Raw genomic sequence first — 20,982 nt, 5'->3', positions numbered from 1 at the left:
ACGGTCCATCGGACTGCCAAACTCATAGTAATACCCTTAGATAGTTGTAGGTCATAGTATAGTGCTTTCTGGAACGAAAGGATGAGAAATGGGTTATCTATTCAGTGACGCTGTGGTTCTTAACATGTGGTCCAGGGATACCTTGGGGTCTGCAAATCCTACTCAGGGGGTCTGGGACAGCTTAGAAAATTAAATATTATTAATAGATTTTAAAAGTGTACATAAATAAAGAATTTATTTTAACACGTACTGTAAATATAAAGGAATTTGGAACTGTAGGATAAAGAATAAGTTAGTATTGCCGGATTGGTTTGTGTGAGCAGTGCAACTTCATCCAGCAGAATATAGTATGAATTATGAGTGGCCTCAATTAACTTTTAAAAAGACAGAATCTTCCCATTAACATTTTCTTTTTTTTAATTTGTTTGTGAATTAAATAAAATATTTCCTCATTTGCTTGATGAGTGCTTGTTTGTATTTTTTGTGTATCATTTTGCAGTTAAAATCATAGAAACTGCGTAGGCTGGGGTCCACAGATTACAATAATGATTCAGTTGGGGTCCCCAGGTTTCATTAATAATTAAGTGTGGGGAGGGGGGGTCCATAAAAGTTTCAGAACCACTGTAGTCAGGGATGGAAAACCTAGACGAGGGCCACAAACTATATTTAGAAATCATGCGAAGGCTGCACAATATGGAGTGCAATGAGATTAAATGACAGGAGTGGATACACAATTCCATAGCTCTCAAGTTCACTAGTTCCACGTGCAAGTAACTCATCCAGCTCTATGTTTTTTCTTTGCATTCTGGGATTTGTAGTCCTGTTTTTCCATCAGAAATTAAGGATTTCAAGTCCGGAATGCAAAGGAAGTTACTGGACCAGAATTGCTCCTTATACATGTACCTAGGAATAAATCATAAAGTAAATCATATCAGACACTATGTGAAGCATTAGGCCTGCAACCAGACATCACTTTTATCCATGGCAATATCTGTTGTGGTAATTAAATGTCACCTTCCATAATATCCAATCCAAGCCATATTATGATGGTGTAAAATGTATGCTTTTTATTTATGCTTCCACCGTGAAAAAGCATACGGACCTTCAATTCGGGGGCCCGTTGCGGGCCCCCTGGGTGAAGGGGGGTGGGGGATGCACATGGGGGGTACCTAAGGTACCCCCCTGCATTTGCGTGAACAAAGCAGCAGGCACCGCGCGGTGCCTGCCACTTTGTGCATGCAAATGCACAACTTACATTTTTAACATTGCGGCGGGTGCTGCTTCATGCAGCACCCGCCGCAATGTTAAAGATACAGGATGTGACTGCCAGGGTGGCGGTCACATCCTAATTTGGACGGAGGGACCGCCGCTGCCCTTGCGGATGGTCCCTCCTACTCTATGGTGGCGGACGGACTCAGGTCCGTCCGCCATCATAATCGGCCCCTAAATATGGGCGTGAAATTGTCGGGCAGACTTCCTAGGGGTTACTTCATAGGTTTGGGTTGCCTATCCTATAACATAACTCCCTGATATATGAAAACCGTGGTAGTTTGCCCACTCCCGGAAGACTCAAGATCTCATTTAGTTCTAGCTGGTAAGCAGCTAGTTCTGGGGTCACACACAGTCTATGCCAAAAGGTTAGCGGTCGCAGTCCCACCTCCTTGCCAATCGGTCTAATACCTAGGTCCATGCGTAGAGGGATAAGGGGGGTCCTTGATGGAAGTCCCAACAACTATTTCATAAAATTATTCTCAGTTTTGGACAGTCCATCAGAAAAGCAATGTCCCCAGAGTTCAGCCCCATACATTGCCGCACTCCTCACTTTTACTTTGTATATCTCTACCACAGGAGTGACCATTTTGTGGGCGGAATTCCTATGAGTTCTATTTATTCCCCCAACTGTCTGAGCTAACTTAAGGCTTGCTTTGGCTAACTGTTGGCCCAACTCCACTCAAATGATTTGGTGACCGTCACACCAAGGTAGTAAAAAACAGAGACCCTTTCTAGGAAGGTGCCATTTAGGGTTGGGTTTGGGCGAGATGTTTTAGCTGGATTATAGACCATAAATGTGGTCTTTTGTGTGTTACTTTCGAGCCCAAGATTATTACAAAATGTCACAAAACTATCTAAAATCCTCTGAATGCCCATAGAGGAATTAGATAATAGCAAAGTGTCATCTGCAAACATCATTGCAGGTACCTTACTTTGCACCAACTTCAGTGCATTATTGCCTTTTGTCTCATTTAATTGGGCAATCAGAGCATTAATGAATAAACAGAACAGAGTAGGGGCAAGCACACGCACCTGCCTTACTCCTCTGTTGACTGAAAAGCGGGGGGTTAGTTCCCCAAACTCCCAATACCTTACTTGAGCTAAGTTGCTAGCATGTAGTCTCATAATCAATGTCAGTAGGTATGTAGGGATTCCCAACTGCCTAAGGACCTCCCATAGTTTAACTAAAGGGACCAAATCAAAGGCGGATTTCAAATTGACGAATATCAAATAGAGGCTGCCACCCTCTATTGACACCGTCTTCCAATACAACAATTGGAGCCTAAAGATTTGGTCAATGGTGGAGATATTTTTTTCTAAAACCAGCCTAAAAGACACTCAGAACATCACACTCCTCCATCCATACCTGAAGGTGGTCGAGGAGAATCCTTGCAAAACAATTTCTAAGTGACATCAATCAGGTTGAGTGGCCTGTAGTTGGTGGGAAGGAGAGGTGAACCCTTTTTGAAGACTGGAAGGATTTCAGCCCCTAGCCAAGTGTCTGGAATGTCCATACCTCTCAGGATAGCATTAAATATTGCCCAAAGATAGGGACCCAATACTGGTGGTTCTGCCCGAAATAGATCCCCAGGAATCTTGTCTAGGCCTGGGGCTTTACCAAGGGGGAGCTTCCTAATTGCATTTAGGACTTCTAATAAGGTAAACCCTGAAGCCTCTTCAAGTCCTAACGTTTATTGGAGATATTTCATCTGGGTGGTGTATAAGGCTTGGAAATGTAGTTTCCAAACATCCGCTGCAATATTGGGCTCTAGTGCTGGCTTCCCTTTGCGACTATCTGTGCAAGCTAGTGCCCAGAATGCCTTCCTATCCCTATTAAGTAGGGCTGTTCTAATATCATCCCATCTATGTGATTCCCACTCCTTCTTTGCTTGAATAATACTATCACGATAGAGGACCCTCATTTGTTTAACCAAGGGCCTGTCCTTATTTCGAATAGCGCTCAAAAGAGCTTCCGTGGCCTTGCGGCGTGTCATTAAACCAGGTTTGTTTTCCACCCTTTTTCACCTTAGAATGTGTCAAAGAGTTCAATATGTTGGTCATACTGGTTGTCAGTTCTTCAGGCAATGTCATTATCCTAACAATATTTTGGGGGGAGTCTAATGCTGTAACAACCCCCTCCAATTCCATTAAAGGGGAAATAGTTAGGGAGAATAATGTGGCGACCTTGTCTGGTGACTGCTTGACTGTATCCCACCTAATTTTCCTTCTGTTGTTGGTAAGTATTAGATTGCAATTTACAGAAGTGCGGCTAGGCATTGGATTATGAATATCAGGGATCTCCAGCTCCATGGTCAGGGCATTATGGTCTCTGTCTGTTCTTAGAAGTACCGCAAAATCAACTACCCAATGCCATGATCTTGTTTCTACCAGGATATAATCCAACAAGGAGGCTATGCCAATTCTGTTAAAAGTTAGCTTCCCTGGTCTATCTGACTTTGTGCATCCCTTGCATGCTCTCAGAGAGTTAGTTAATAATGCTGCATTAATATGGAATGCTAACGGAGTCCACGCCTTTATCAGATCGATTTGGGGATCAGGGATTATCCAATATTGATCCTCTGCACTACGGGGTGCATCAGTGAGTGCAACAAGCGGCTCAATTTGGCAATTAAAATCTCCTCCTATAACCAACCTTGTGTTCGGGGGAACAGTATTTATGTAAGAACGGTACACTGTGTATCATTGGACAAAGTGTTCAAACGTTGTGTGCCAACACAAGTAGATAAGCCCCCCGATGGTCTTCCTCTCCCTCCCGAAGTGGCCAACCCGTTAAAGGTTGCATATCCCAGCCTCGTGATGTTATCCCTTGCCCAGGTTTCTTGAAACATGCAAACATCAAATTTGTGTACAAAAGATCCCAATTCTGGGCAATTCAGATTGTTTTTTTATTCCAGCAATGTTCCAGGATAGAACCCTTAGCTTATGATCACTATTGGTGCTCTCATCTAAGGCATTAGAGTTGTTAAAGTTAGGGGTTGGGATATTCTCGTGCCGGGCCATGATAGGTACATCTGCAGCTTCCAAAGGGGAGCTCGACCCAGATGGACTAGATGTTGGGGAGTGGTAAGGAATAAGTGGTAAGTTACTAGATAGATCTGCACATGGCCAATGCAGATCAGAGGCTCCACTTAGGGTTGCATTTTGTTGAGCCCCTCATTCATCCTCATTATTCCAGAGAGTGCTCTGGTTCAACTGACCACTATTGATATCTCTTGTGACCCTACCAGACGCCCAGGGCCCAAATCCCTGAGCCGGAGCGCCTTTCATCACAAGTCAATAAACCTTCTCTAGGACTCTAGGGGTCAAACTCCTGAGGCAAAATAGCCGGGAGTAGACGCTGTTGCTTGCCTTTCTAAGACCTGCTTACTTTTAAAAAAACTGCTTTTAACTTTGTATTGTACTTACATTGCACCTTGGCACTTTGGGATCACGGAGCGGATCTAGCGCTCACGTGACCCTACACACCGGCGTCCTGTGCCGCTGGCCACGCCCACCGCTAGGCCACGCCCCCTCCCCGCCCTACATAAGAGCTGAGTTGACGAGCGCTCTGTTGGGTCAAACTCCTGAGGGAAAATAGCCGGGAGTAGACGCTGTTGCTTGCCTTTCTAAGACCTGCTTACTTTTAAAAAAACTGCTTTTAACTTTGTATTGTACTTACATTGCACCTTGGCACTTTGGGATCATGGAGCGGATCTAGCGCTCACGTGACCCTACACACCGGCGTCCTGCGCCGCTGGCCACGCCCACCGCTAGGCCACGACCCCTCCACGCCCTACGGCCCCCTATATTAATGTGCATCTATAGAACGCGCAGCGGACGAGCGCAGCGGGAGCGCCGTTTGCGCGCCGAAGGCGCGTCTAAGGCAAGCCCGTCTGCGCCCGTCCGCGGCCGGACGGGGCTAGGGGCACGACTCCATGCCAATTTTATTTCTTACTCCTCGGAAGAACTTACTACCCTCCAAGGCCACTGGCCTCTCTCGAACCTCGTCCGGAGTCACATCCTTTCATTAGGGCTCGAACCCTCTTCTGCCCCTACCTTGTCGTTCCTCCCGTCCTCTCTTCCCCCTCAACGCCCTTTCCTACACGACCCTATCCCTCCCATCCCTTCGCTATCTATTCTCTTACTGAACACCAGGTCAGCGGTCAAGCACCATCATGAGCTCTTTGTCTTGCTCGATTCTGAGAAGCCTGACTTATTGCTCCTGACCGAAACCTGGTTTTGCGACTCTTCCCTTCCCGTCCTCCTGGCTATCCTCCCCCCTTCCTACGTGGCCTTACGTGCCGATCGTTCGGCAGGTAGGGTTGGTGGTGGAGTGGCGATGATAGCTCGGTCGGAACTAAAGTTTCAAACCGTTCCCTCTCCCCCCATCCCTTCCACCGAATTCCTTATAGTTCGCTCCCTCGCCTTTTCCCCCCCCATTACCTGTCTTCTAATGTATCGTCCTCCCCAGTCCCTGCCTCTGTTCTTGCCGGCTTTTCAAGATCTTTTGGCCAACATGGTGGTCAACTACGCATCGGTCCTGGTACTCGGGGATTTCAATTACTGGCCCTCAGACCCATCTGAGTGTACAGCCTCTAAAGAATTCACTGAGTCTCTCACATCTTTAAATTTTGAGTCACACATCTCTGTCCCCACTCACTCCCGGGGTCATATACTTGACCAGGTCTGGTCCCTTAACCTTTCAGTTTCCCCGGTATCGGTTTCCCCCTGCCCTTGGTCTGATCACGCCCTTATTTCTTTTTCCATTTCTCTCTACCAGGTACCCAAAGCCCCCCGCGCCAAAAATACCTGGGCGCGGAATTGGAACAGAGTCGACTTTCCTACCTTGATGTCTCACCTACGGAACTTCTCTCCGTCTCTCTCCGGTCTTTCATCTGACTCCCAAGCCAACATGATTAACACCTGGCTGGCTAGAGGGTGCGATTCAGTGGCTCCCCTGCGTCGCATTTCCGTTCGGCGTCCCAAGGAATCCAATAGGTGGTTTAATGACCACTTAAAAGAACTAAAAGTGGCCACCCGACAAGCTGAAAGGCGCTGGAGGAAAAATTACTGTCCTTTACTAAAAACTCTCTATCTGTCATCACTCACCGACTACAAGACCGCAATCCTCGCTGCCAAATCCTCTTACTTCTCAACAAAAATAATATCTGCCGATAATAAACCTAGGGAGATCTTCGGCATAGTGCAGGACTTGGCTTACTCTGATAGAGCCTCACCTCAGATCCCCCCATCTCAGTCCCTCTGCAACCAACTAAACATTTACTTCCTCGACAAGATCACCACTATTAAGGCCAACATCCCCCCCCCCTCGCCCGCCTTTATTGACCCTTCTCCTCCGGTTATTCGAAACCTCCTTACCTTTATCCCTCCCCTCACTGAAGAGGCATTTTTGGAGATTCTCCCCAGAGTGAAATCAGGGTCCCCGGCAGATACCTGTCCGGCACGAATCCTCCAACAAATTTACTCCTCTTGTCCCGAACCCCCGATTGCCTTCCTTAACAGCTCCCTAGCGCAGGGAGTAGTGACCCCTACGCTCAAATCAGCCACCATAGTGCCCATTCTAAAGAAGCCTGGCGCTGACCCATCCATCTCAGCCAACTACCGCCCCATTTCCCTGTTGCCCTTTCTGGGCAAGGTGCTGGAGCGCCATGTCACCGCAACTCTCAACACCCACGTTGAGGCAAATGGGGGGCTGGCTTCCCGCCAGGCAGGCTTTCGACCGAGGCACTCGACAGAATCAGTCGTGGTATCAGTCCTGGACAACCTCAGGAAGGGTATGGATGACAACAAACACCAGGCGCTGGTTCTCCTCGACCTTTCCGCCGCTTTTGACACGGTTGACCATACCATCCTACTGTCCCGTGTCAAGGCGGCCGGAATCGAGGGATCCGCCCTGGTATGGCTTTCCTCCTTCCTGAGGGACCGCACCCAGGCGGTCCGACTAGGAGATTTCACAACCACCCCACTCCCCGTCACGTGTGGTGTCCCCCAGGGTTCCTCCTTGTCTCCCCTACTATTCAATCTTTACATCTCTCCTCTTATCTTCGCTCTTCAGCAGCTGGAGGTCACCGTGTATAATTACGCGGATGACCTCCAGCTCATCTTTGATCTATCTTCTTCCCCTCTCTCTGTCTCCAGCTTTCAGCACACTATGACATTCATCAGGGACTGGATGAACCACAACCACCTCAAGCTGAACCCGGACAAGACCGAGTTGGTTCTTACCGGTGGTTCTTCCAGTCCCTGGAACCCCCTCTTCTGGCCCCAAACCCTTGGTCCTGCCCCCACTCCTTCAACCACGGTGAAAACACTGGGGGTTAAAATGAATAATCAGCTCACCCTTCACTCTCAAATCAGTTCTGTAGTGTCTTCTTGCTTCCTTACCCTCCGCACTATTCGCACTGTCTCCCGTTTCTTCACTCCCCAGGCACTCAAAATGATCATGGCCGCGCTTGTGATATCACGGCTGGACTATGCCAACGCCGTCTATAATGGCATACCAGCATATAGCCTAAGGAGACTACAGTTGGTTCAAAACCAAGCTGCCCGGCTGGTTTTTGGTCTTCCACGCTTCCACCACTCCACACCCCTCCTCAGGGAGCTTCATTGGCTACCTGTTAAGGAACGTTCCCTGTTCAAAACCGCATGTATGGTTTTCCAGGCCCGTCAAGGCACCGCCCCTGCCTTCATTTCTTCACTTATAAAAGATTATGCTCCCCCTAGAGAGCTTCGATCCTCCACCAAGTCCCTTCTTCAAATTCCACGCTTCAGGCGTAAAAAGTGGGGTGGGTCCAATTTTTCCACCTTAGCCCCCACTTTTTGGAACTCCCTCCCTGATCACCTTCATGCTTCTACCCATTATGTATCCTTTCGCAAGGAACTTAAAACGTTTCTTTCTAAACAGGCCTTCCCTGCGTAACCCTTTCTACTTCCCGGCTCTACTACCGGTTCCCACTTTGTCTCAGTAGTTAAAACCCTCCTTCAGCGCCAAGAAACCGACAGGTGTACGCCGCGCTTTACAAATGTTTTAAAAAAAAAAAATAAAAAAAAAAAATTAAATTAGGACTCAAAACCTATTCCCTACTGTAATATTGAATGATAGAGGCCTATGTGATGGGCCCGCCACTGGGTGTCCCAGGGCCCAGTTTGTTGAGGCGCTGATGATAGGGGTCCTAGCTTCACCACTGCTACCAGAGTAAAAATAGTCTAGGGTGTATACCCTAACCCCTGTGTATGGTATATAGGGACTAAAAATCTGATCTACTAGGGAATGAACAGTCAGGGGGTTACTAAAGTTAATAACTACACAGTCCCCTTGAATTGACTTTGGTCTCCTGCCCACCCTTCTCACCCTACGGACCATTATAATTTCTCCGGCCCTATCATGGGGAAACTGTCTGTGCCTAGCCAACCAAAAAAGGCACTTGTTCCTTAGATCCAACTGCGTTTCCTTCTGGCCATTTTGGATCACAGGTACTTCTGTCAATATAATTACCTAGGGGAGTGAGGCTGGGGTGGATTTATAGTCAGAAGAGTCGTTATCACACGTCTTCTCTCAGCAGTCTCTACACAGTACACCCCAACCCAAGCTACCCTAGACTCTGTTCGGATAGACCCACTAGGTACTTGGGTCGTCCCTATGGGGGGCTAAGTTTAAAGTCCCTTTCAAAGCAGTGAGGCTCCTGGGGCCATTGGCAGTCCCTGGTTCTTGAACCTGCTCGGTGGGTGGCCTTCCTAGAAGGGAGGATGTAGTTCCGACTAACTCAGTGCTAAGATCCTCTACCCTTCTCCCATCCATTGGCCCTTTAAGGAGTGGTACACTTGATGGACCAAGATTACCTAAGGGGGTTTGATCTATGCTGTTAGTCTGGGTGCTACAATCTATCTTCGTACCTGGTGCTTGGGTAGTACTATCGGGAATGTAAGTGCACCTATCGCGGTCCATCAAGTGCCCTGCCCCATATGGTTAAACAGGCAAGCTCTTCCTTTATGATGACTCTCAGCTGGGTCTCTAGATCTGATACCAGATTCCTCACCCAAAATGGACAATCAGAATCTGACCGAGGGTTAGTAGTATTAGATGCTGTTCTCCCAGAGCTGGCTAACTCATCTAAACTAGGAGTAACTCTGGATTTTTCTTCCTCTTAGTACCTGCCCCATATGCAGGCTTACATTTCCCTTTCTTCGATAAGGTGGTGGTAGTTCTACCTTTGTGAGTTACTGGCTTTGCTAAAGGTTCTTGTAGTAAGGGTGAAGAAAACTCTAATAGCCTTGGTGATGCTTCCGCTATCCTAGGTACAAAACCAGGGGTTGCAGACTAGATGGTAGAAGGCTCCGAAACCTGCCGAAACAAGTCTGATGTTATAGACAGGCTCCTCTGAGTCATTTCTATTTCAGTTATTACTGCTCCTGTGGCCCCCTGGTAGCATCCTGTCTATTGAGGTTGGAGGTTTGGGTGAAGCAATAGGCACTTGGGGATGCTTTACTGCACAAGCATGCTTACCCATTTTCAAAACAGTAAGACAAATAAGGCAGAGGAGGGCCTGGCCAACAGGCTAAGGTTGCAATGGAGGAACCAAATGTGGGCTAGTCAGTCAAAATAGAAAGGACAAAGATAAACAATTGAAAGAGAAAGTTTGTTAAAAAATGTAATAGTCCTGTTGATGATGACTCGAAAGCAGCCCCGACTCGCACGGTAAATGAGAAGCTTATACAGTTAGTCAAAAGAGATACTGGGGAGCAGGTTCCACGTTCCACTACCAGGTCTTCCAAATCAGTGTGGAAGAGTAATAGGCAGCTGGACAGTACTGTAGGGGGATACAGGACAATAAAAGGCAGATATGATGGTCCAGTAAGGGTCATACCAGTGTGGTATTCGGGAATGATCAACACCACGGGGGGTGGCCCAGCCCAGCCTCTTCTGGGCGATGACGGTCAAGGACGGGCCCGCCCCTTGGCCCGTACTTGGCCCTGGCGCGTCCCGCGCCACAGGTGTTGAGCAGCGCTTTTGAGCGAGAGATCTGTCCCTCCCACTCAGGTGTGGGGGCAGTAGTTCACGCGTTGCACTCTGGGACGTGGAGTCCTACCAGAGTCTGTAGGCGCACTGCGGTGTGTGAGCGAGGGGATGGAAGAGTTGCTCCCTTCAGATCACCTTGGTGATACCTAAATACAATTTTATCTGCAAGATCATCTATTACTGTTATCTTGCTTGTTTCAGTTTACTGCTACCATGAACTCACATCCATCATTCATCATCTTGTTGACTTACCCTGTTCCCTTGGGATTAAAGGGTTACTCTCTTCTTTTTTGATCTCCCTTCAGATCATGCCTTCCAGACGGATTTTACGTCCCCAAGGTGGCCCAGGCAGCTCAGCAAGAGATTGGGGCTACAAGTTTTATATTATAAAGTGTTGGTGTCTAAAATATAAGAACTAGCTGAAAATGTCACACATTACATGGATCCACTTGGATAATTATCAGATAATTACTTAGCTGCCAATTGCCATTTGACCATGTCAAAAGATACACTTTCCACCAATTAGAGTTTTTTCTTCGGCAACAGTTCACATGCTGTGATTTATAGGGACATGATTATAAAGTGACTCGCAAAACTACAATCTCCAAAATGCAGTGTGCTCTTCGTTGACTATCACCGGCTGGCTGAACGTGACTCTGCCAAGGAATTAGTGAGAATGTGTGCGATTTTTTTCTCACTTTTTCTTTTATTACATTATTATAATTTTCTCAGGTTCAAGGTGAGTTATGTGCTAACAGTCCTAAATTTGTGTACGTGTTTTTGCTGTCACGCTCACACCTGTAGCTCAATTAAGGATTACCCCTTTTTCTTCGCTGCTCAGCTGTGCTCACTTATAAAATGGCCGGGCAGTAACCGGTAGCTCTTCCACATTGGCGGTGGGTTTTGTTTTCAAGCTGTGGGTTGTTGTTGCCGCGCACATTGCTACAGAAGTGTCCTAGTAAGTTAAGATTTTGTCTTTTTTTTTATGTTTCTGTCTGTATCTTCCGAGAGAAGTAGGTGGACGCCGTTCGGTTGCTCGGACGCGTATTAAGGCAGCAGGTATGAACGCTCCCATCTTTCCTTGCGTGCTTGTGTGGCGACTGCTCAAGCAACCATAGTAGTTGTTGGATGTTCACTCGTTAAATTCCGAAAGAGTCGGGCTGTATTGCTACACTTTCCACGTACCCGGCACATCCTTTTCGCTCCACTGAGCTCTCCGTTCTTTACAAGTCACGATCTTTGTTTCCCAGTAATCTAGCGATCCTCTTTACTTTTACGAAACCGCACTACTTTACTTCACGTGACTTTTTTTCACTATATGAAACTTAAATCGAGAGAATACGTAATAAAGGCTTTCTGAACACCACCGTGTTCTTGTTTTAACACACCACGTATGCCTTTAATTCTGCGTTTTCTCAGTGTCTCTTTGCAAAACAACAAGTGGCCGGATAATGACAGGATGGATTATGCAGGACAACCAGCTCACGCGGGAATTTTCGGTCTATCTTTTTATAGAATGCTGAGGCATCGTAGCGCTTTTTCGTACATTAACACAGTTGCACATTTGATAAATTATGCGACATAGGTAGCATTTTCAGAATGCTTTTTAACAAAACTAAACACGTGTGGCTATTAGAAAGGAGTTTCTGTCAGGTGACCTTGGGGGTGAGACTGACTGCACCCGTCCAATTCAAAATAGCTTGTCCTATGGGCGTCTTACTTCAGGCTTAGCTGTGAATTTGTGCACCTAAATAATCTAGGCCTGGTTCGCTGTGTGTGCGTTTTGTTGTAGTTACGTTTTATTCCAATTGCACAGAGACCCCTTTCTTTCAATTGGATCGGCAGGGGAACAGGAGGAGTGATGGTGTTGCAATTGTGGTGGGCTCTTAGCAGCTTTCCATGCCTAGCGCCGGCCTTGGCGTATGCCTAGCGCTGGCCCTGACGTATACCACCCAGTGTCTCAGTCTAGGCGGGGGCTATATGGGTTGGTACCCCTTTTAATGTTTGTGCCCCCCGCTAAATGACTGCAGCGTCGTGATTGGTCTGAGCACCCTATTTTGACACTCAGACAGGGACTGCAAGCCTGTGCAGGTTCTCCACCCAGGCTGTACAATTCAGCTGGGTGGAGAACATGCTAAGTGCACATGACTGTTTGGCAGGCCCAAGACCACCAGGAAAACTATCATGCACACTTAGAGTACCCACCACTCCCAGAACCCCCTGCTCTGGCCTGCCCCAACCCGCATGACCCAAACCAACTGAGCCACTGCACTACGAAAAAATAAAATCATAATAACTCTTATCATTTTATTTTTCCATTTTGAACTGTTCAGAGAGCAATAGGGTGACGCTCCTCCCCCTTAGAGGAGGAGCCGCCGCTGTAGGCTACTCTCCGTTGCTTAAGGTGGCACATGGATGCAACTGAACATGAACTAGGTGAAGAAATTGCTACCACTGTGTGTGATTGATGTGCAACTGCTTTGCAACTCTTGTGATGTGAACAATTTGACTTATAATCTTTTTGAAGTCAGCCTGCCTTTTGCTTTGCTAGTTTTAGAAGCTGCATACTTGGGCGTTTTTATCAGTTTAACATGAAGCATTCTCAAGTTTCAAACGGATATTATAAACCTTGTACTGGTCAAAGAATATGGATAAAGTTTGCATGCTTGCATTGTATTAAGAGTTTTTCTTAGTACCCTTAGGTGGGGTGCAGAAGCAGTGTCATCTTACGAATTTGAGGCCTCAGAGAAGACATATTACCTGTCATGATGTACCATATTTATTACCTGTCATGTGGGTTGACATAGGGTGGCACTTGCCAAGCTGCAATATCCAGTGATGTGTGTGGGACTGGCTGTCACTGACACGGAATCTGGTGACACAGATCCAGTGGGTGGCACACTGGATTCATGTTGGGGATGGCGATCCAGGAAGATGGTGGTTCCTGATGGCAGTGGCTGGCCCAATTTTTATTAGAACACGAACGGGTTAGGGTGTCCTTGGTTGATGTCTGGGGGAGGGGGTGTTGAATCACTAGTTACAGAAAACTAGTGTATGAACTTCATACTTGCCGGATATACCACTGAAGTGGTTATCTTTACTTGTCCCACTGCATCAACATAATCTCTCCATGTGGGTGGAGAGGGATGTGACATGCTTGAGAGATTTATTCAGAGCTGGAGTGTTGCTATTGTTTTCTGAACTGCAAACTGATTTAAACATACCACCGCGCCACTTTCTCCTGTAAATAATATCCGACTACAGGAGGTAGCCCATATACCCTAATGAGACTAGGGCAAACATTTGTAACCTACAACAATGTCTCAAAGGGGTGTTAGTAGGAGGATAATAAAAATAGTACAATCAATTGTTACACAGAGCATGACTGACGCGGTTCTACATTTATTGGCACCAGTTGTCCACTGAGCTACCAGGACTACAGCCTTGGACTGATACGACACACGACCCTGCACATGTCCATCTCCTGTTGGGGACTTTCACCCAACTCTGACAACCAAGCCTTGGCGCACTTAGGTTCCCCCAAGACCTTATGCCCTTCCACCCTGGGCTCCTGATGGTGTGGCCCCAGACCACTGCGATAAAAATCAATGTAACCTGGTCCTGATGGCCTAAAATTCCTACAGGCCGAAACGCAGTCGACTTCACTGTGAAATTCCCAGCGCTCATGCTGCTGCTCAATCCAAATTACCTTATAGCTTTATAATCAGATTTTGTACCTATCATGGTAAAAGATGCGGTGGATGTTTTTCAGGATTGTATAATTGCAGACATTAAAGATTTGTACAGAAAGACTAACAACTATAAGAAAAAGAAATACAATGTGCAAAAGGCCAAATATTTTGAACTCATGAAGAAATTAAAAGACAACCCCAATATCGTAATAAAAACTGCAGATAAAGGGGGTAACATTGTCATTTGGCCTAAATCTGATTACTCTGCAGAGGCACAAAGGCAATTACAAGATCCTGCCTGTTACATCAAGTCAACCAATAAAGAGCACTCTAAAGCTAATGATGTTTTGCACAAACTACTTCTAAAATACCGCAGAGAAGGCCTCATCTCAGCAGACAAATATAAATTCATGTACAATGAGCATCCTGTACTGCCATGTCTCTATTTAATTCCAAAGGTCCACAAAGGAACATCACCGATTCCCGGTAGGCCCATTATCTCCGCCATTAATAGTTGTGGAGAAAATGTGGGCCAATATATTGATTTCTTTCTACAGAGTTGGGTCAGTAAATTTCCCAGCTTTGTCCGAGACACTACTGACTTTTTGGCCAAAATAGAGGATTTGGAATGGCAGAATGACATGTTACTCATCACTCTTGATGTTGAACAATTATACACTAGCATTTCACATTCCGATGGCTTAAATGCAATAACATATTATCTTGGCCAACGACCTGTTGAATTGTACGAACATAACAAGGTGATATTAAGTTTGATTGATTGGTGCCTAAGTAACAATTATTTTTCTTTTGGTAAGGAAATCTGGAAACAACTAAGGGGTGTGGCTATGGGGGCCTGCTTCTCCCCCAGCTATGGGTGTTTACACGTTGGCTGGTGGGAGGAGCGGGTCCTTAATGTCACACACCAAATTTGGGTACAGGAGAAGATTGTAAAATAGCTCAGATATATTGATGACATTTTTATTGTTTGGCAAGGGGATGAGTATGAAGCACAACTATTCATTGCTGAAATTAATGATAACCCCCTCAACTTAAAATTTACTTCTAACATCAGCGCCAAACAAGCAGAATTTCTAGATGTCAAAATATACATAGATGACAATAGCCATATCCAAACTACTTTACATAGAAAAGCCACGGCGGGCAATACCACGCTCCATGCCACAAGCCTTCATCCTAAGCATACTATCCACAGCATACCTTATGGAGAAATCCGAAGGTTAAAAAGAATATGCAGTATGGCTGAGGATTTTAAAAAATGCACTCGAGTTAAAAGCACGAATGAAGGCCCATGGATACTCAGACCAGATATTCAACCAAGCACTGGCTAAAGCTGAAAGTTTTTCTAGAGTCAGTCTACTCTCAAACACTGTAAACAAGAACAATGCGGCCACTGAAGTGACCGAAACAAATGATGTAGACTGTCCCAGGTTTATCACGGATTACAGTAGTCAGGAAAACAAAATTAGGCAGATAATCAACAAACATTGGCCTACTGTTCAGACAGATGCTGTTTTGGGATGCATGTTACCTGATAAACCCTTGGTCACTTTTAGGCGGGCACAAAACATGGGCGCAATTCTAGATCAGAGCAGCCCTGAATTACAACAGAAACCCAATTGGTTAATATCAGCAGGTTTTCGTAAATGCACAACTTGCAGAGCATGCAAGTTTGGAGTGAACAAAACTCACTATAGAACTCATTTTTCTACTGTTGATATCCCAATTAAAGGCAGCCATACCTGTAAAACCGAATATGCTGTGTATGTCCTGACGTGCACCTGTGGCCTTAATTATATAGGCAGCACAAAACAGGTGCACGTCAGGATCTTGCAGCATATCAGGGCTATCTTACATAGTGACCAGGCATATCCAGTGGCTCGCCACTTTGAGAGCACCCACAATAAAGACCTCAATTGTCTCTTCTACTATGTAGTGGCTTCTGTCCCCAAGCCTAGAAGAGGAGGCAATCGAGAGCTCAAATTGAGGCGACTAGAGTCGAGTTTGATCCTCGAATACGACAGTAAATGGCCTAATGGCCTGAATAATACCGAGGATCTACGCCACTTTCTTTAAATGCAGACTCTAATACTGATATGCCGCACTAAGAAAACTTGTCATCCTAAACAGCATCTTAGTGGCTCCCTAGATATGTCAGGTTCCCTGTGATCTAGGGAGGTGACCCTTTCTGAAACATTGCACCTAAGTAATATTACGTTCGTATACATTGATGTAAGTGGCTGGTCAAGTTCCTTGTCAGCCACTTCTTTGCACATCTCATCTTGTTCTGCTTCTTCACTATATATAGTATTCACTTTTATATTTATATATTCATGAATTTTAGATGTGAGATTTTTTAGCACTCATTTTACACATGGTGTCTTTTTCTAATCTTTTTATATGATGTATTTATACTGGTATCAAATGTTTTTATGCATGTTTTTAATAAGACAGATAGGAAATTATCTATTCTCCTCTAATGTCTAAATTAGCATTTATGCATTATATACACAGATTATTATCATCATGCACTCACAGCACTTTTCCTCTTCCCTCTACCTGTATTTCTGCACAAAATACAAGTTACTCCATGAATTGCAGACTGCAATTCAATGACAGTTTGTTATTTGCACTTTCACCACCTTTTCCCGCTCCCCCACTGTTTACATATCGCAAACTTTGCACATATGATAACATTTGCACAGGGATTTATCCCAAAATAACTGAATAAGAACTTTTATGAATATAGATGTCTTTTTTTAAAAAGAAATATTTCTTTATCAAAAGTTATTCTTGTAAATGTAACTTGTGCAGTACATGTAATGTAGCTGGTCATTTACAACGTAGAGTCTTTTTTCTACCTTTGTGATCATGTGACCTAAACGTAAAGTGGCGGGGAGGCGGGCTTGCACTGCATTATAAAACTAAACAAAATTCATTGAATCGATGCATGTGAACAAGGGCTTTGTAAGCCCGAAACGCGTCTTGCCCTCGCAATTTTCAACCTTTGCATTAAACATCTGTGAATCCTGACTGTGGTCCGTCTCCTACTTGCCTCGAGGGTTCTGAATTGCACTAGGACCTGAAGCGGCGTTTTTGGGAGTTTGCGCAGATAGATATATAATGATTTTGTATTTTTCTAAACTAATGTCACTACTTTTTATTTTACCTGTTTTGAGCTCCTTATAAAGTTGCCCTAGATTATTTACAGTAAATAATGCTAGACAACCATGGAATTTGGTAAACTTTGTATTCATCAGCACCAACGACAGGCTGCTAACAAAAAAATTGGGCCTGCACATATTTTTTACATGTTCAGTGCAAACAAAAGCCAACACCGCGTACTCAGAGCTTTGTCTCTTAGCCGATTAAAACATTAAGACCCAAAACTCTTCTTTATCCTATTTGAAACTAGCATTTAATTCCTGATAGCTCTCCTGTATCATACCCATGTCTTCATGCCGTGTAACTCCGTGCTAATTTCACCGTAATTCCAGATCACATTATTTAAAGCTCCTTAAATTCTCCCTGACTCTAGATTTTTGCTTGCAAAGTTTATTCTTAGTATCTGGATCAAAATCTGCATAGTTGTGAATCTTGCTGGAGAACTCATGCTCAACAACCACAGTTTCTCTGGTTCCAACCTGAATCTAGAACCCCAAACACCCAATTGCGTCCACCCACAACCTGAAGTCACTCCTATGTTGACAACGGTTAAACTGGATCCCACAGGAAAGGATAAGAGGTGTAATGAAGAGTCAGATGTGCCAGGCAAAGGAAGCAAATGTCAGCCAGTATAGAAGTGTAGGGTGAGCCTAGCCATCGTTTCCCTCTTTCTCCCCCTTCCTTTTGAGTAAATCAGCATGGAAGGCCATAAAGAAAAGAACACCCAGGCTGTGTTAGAAAGGACACAGGGCAGCTCTAGCAATAATGATTTGAGGGAAGTGGAAAATTGTGCCCATGTAGGTAACTGACGAAAGACACCAGCAAAAGAATAAAGAGGCACTTAATACTGGATGAGGATCTTCACCAGGTTGATGTGGCCGCTGCAGGAAGTGGAGTCCACAGCTCGTTGTCCTTAGAGTTGACCTTAGCACCATGGTTCAAGAGCAGCTTGATGACTTCTTCAAAGTTGCCAATACAGCACTATTGGTTGGAGAACCAGTAATGTGTTACCTTTATAGACCATAGTCCATAATTGTTAGAAAAAGTACTTTGGAGAGGCAGAAGAACAAAGTTGTTTTAAGACTAGGGAGCAAGTTTTGTTTTTGGTTTGTAATACGGAATTTATATTTTAAACATGTTAAAGGTCTGATAAGGATAAAACAATAATTCTTGACTTGCCTCGGAGGCAGTCTTGCATATGGAAAAAAGCACCTCAAAGGTCGCTTCTAACAGGCTAGAACTTTAAAGTGTTAACACTGAAGAGCACATGTACATACAGAACCACAAGGCAGTATAAAATCAACAAGAAGTCCATGTTATGCCAGGATGAAATATATTGTCGCCGGATATGAGCATACTACAGGACATCTTCCCAACTGCATTATCTAATGTGTCTATTTTTCCCTGCTTCTATTTACTCCATCCACTTTTTGTCTGTTATGCACCCTATGCCATATTGATGACGTTAGAATTAATGAATTCCAATATAAATGTACTCGTTATTAAATGGTTCCCCTTCATTTCTGAGGAAAAGCAAAATGGAGTGCACCCTTCCGACGAACGCACATAGTGAAATGCTGTTGGGGAGAATTTCATAAATGAGGACAACTTTTTGCTTGAACACCACGAAGAAATTTGCCAAAACATGGAGAAAATGGGACCAGAAAATGTATAAGGATAAAAAGGGGTTTGAGAAATGGAGAGAAATGGGACTAGAGGTACTGAAGCATATGTAATAATTGAAGTACTGAGGGGTAGAGGTACTCTGTAGTAGGTATGGGTAGATTAACGAGGCAGTACATATGGATACAGCTACAGAAAAGGGATAAAGGTACTGCTGCAAAGGTAGGGTAGTGTCACAAGAAAAAATATGTAGGGACTAGTGTATACTAGTGCACATATGTGAGTTGAGGTTCTGTGGGAAGGTAGAGGAAAGACACCATGGGCTAGGCAGTGGGGTTTAGGTAGTGGTAGAGAGAATAGTATATATTGGTTTATAGCAGGGTAGAGGTAGCAGGGTATAAGAAGGGCAGACATGTTGCCGGGAGCAGAGGCACTGGTGTTTAGATTGGTGTAAAGGGGTTACTGTACAGGTAGGTGGAAACCTACTATGCAGAGGTTCTAGTATAGAGGTATGGGACAAAGTGCATAGGCAGCGATAGAGGCACCAGGGTATACACAGGACATACGTGCTAGGATACAGATTTGGGTTGAGGTACTAGGATATAGGGAGTGGTAGATATACTATGGTGTTGGCAGGGATAAAGGACTGGGGTATAGAAAAAAACATAGCTGAGGGAGAATGGAAGGAAGCAACTAGGCTGCTAGGATAGAAATTTAGCAAGTATGAAAGAAAAGGGAGGAATGTAAGGGGTTTACTACACAAACTAGCAAGTCGGTGATAGTAGGCAGTAAGGAGGAAGGTAAACAGGGAGTTTTTGTTATGAAAGGGAATAGGAGTGTCTGTGTGGCACGCGTAAAAAGTACTGCAGAGATTTATTTTGACAAGCAGAGGTATTCAGCAGGACAATATTGGCATTAGTCCTTTGCTCCAAGTGAAGGAAACATTTGCCAGTCTTCACGAGAAACCTCAAAACCTGGCTCTTTGACAGACCCCCTCCTTGATGGGCTGGAACCTGCACCTCACCTCCTCACCAGCGTCTTGAGATCCTTACTGGTGTGTAGTTGCGCTGAACAAGCCTGTGATTGATTGATTCTGGGCATACCATCTGTTAGATCTGGGTGTCTCTAGTTGGCAGTGGTAGGTACCAATGTCCAAATAGGGACCCTTGCTTCTAGTCAGGGTAAGGGGATACACTCTTTAGATAACCCCTGCTCACCCCCTTGGTAGCTTGGCACGAGCAGACAGGCTTATCAACGGCAATGTGTAAAGTATTTGTACCAACACTCACAGTAACACAGTAAAAACACCACAAAGGGACTCCACACTATTTTAGAAAAATAAAGTTATTTATTCTAAACTACACAAGACCAAAACGACAAAAATCCAACCTTCACAGATCAAAACTATGATTTTCAAAAGAGTTCTAGGGTTTCCGTAAAAATAATCCACAGTTGCATCACGTTTAGCCAAAAGTACCTTTAGATGCAACAAAAGTTCCAAATAGAAGCTGCAGCGTTGAAAAACAAGCGATGCGTCACTCCTGAGACCCTGTGAGGCGATGTGACCGCCCCGCTGGACGCAGCAGGCATGTTGCGACTAATCTGGTGTGTATGGGGAGGGAGACGATACCTTGTATGGATTCCGGTGCGCAGGTTCAGTAGGAAGCGTATCGCAAAGGCCCGATGTGACTATCTTTGGGACTGCGACGATCTCAGGTGTGGGGGTGATGCGCAGCGTCTATCTTCTCCTCTCACGGCCCCTCGATGCGATGGCTCTGCGATGATGATTTATTGACCAGAATGACCTGCTGGACAACACGCAGTTCGGGTTCCGGAAGGGTCATGGGACGGAGACGGCCCTGATTAAAGCAGCTGAGGAGGTCAGGACTATCATGGACAGGGGTGGCACCGCTATTCTAATACTACTGGATTTATCCGCCGCCTTCGACACGGTCGATCACACTACTTTGATCGACCGTGTCGCCGCCCTTGGCATCCAGGGCAGGGCCAGAGCAACGCTTGCCTCCTTCCTGGCCAACAGGATACAATCCGTGAAGATGGGGAAACTTCAGTTCCCCCGACTTCTCTCTTCCGTGCGGTGTCCCCCAGGGCTCCTCGCTAAGTCCGACACTTTTCAACATTTATGTGTCGGACTTGGCTAGGGTAATAAAG

At 45.3% G+C, this 20,982-nt stretch overlaps 1 protein-coding gene across 2 annotated transcripts in view; it reads left to right on the top strand.

The window, feature by feature from the left end:
* Positions 1-11,161: 11,161 nt before the first annotated feature.
* The window catches only part of LOC144772821 (E3 ubiquitin-protein ligase TRIM56-like), a 58,898-nt gene continuing 49,077 nt past the window's right edge, over positions 11,162-20,982 (top strand). Inside the window, exon 1 of one of the 2 annotated variants that reach the window (XM_078657408.1) lies at positions 11,162-11,267. The gene's annotated coding sequence lies outside the window, so the exon portion shown is untranslated. The remainder of the gene's footprint in view (positions 11,268-20,982) is intronic. The other variant, XM_078657409.1, reaches the window with a different exon arrangement.

This window comes from Lissotriton helveticus, chromosome 8 (genome assembly GCF_964261635.1).
Source record: "Lissotriton helveticus chromosome 8, aLisHel1.1, whole genome shotgun sequence".
NCBI classification, from domain to species: Eukaryota; Metazoa; Chordata; class Amphibia; order Caudata; family Salamandridae; genus Lissotriton; species Lissotriton helveticus.
The sequence above is the reverse complement of the archived record's forward strand: the minus strand, read 5'-3'. Positions and strand labels throughout refer to the sequence as shown.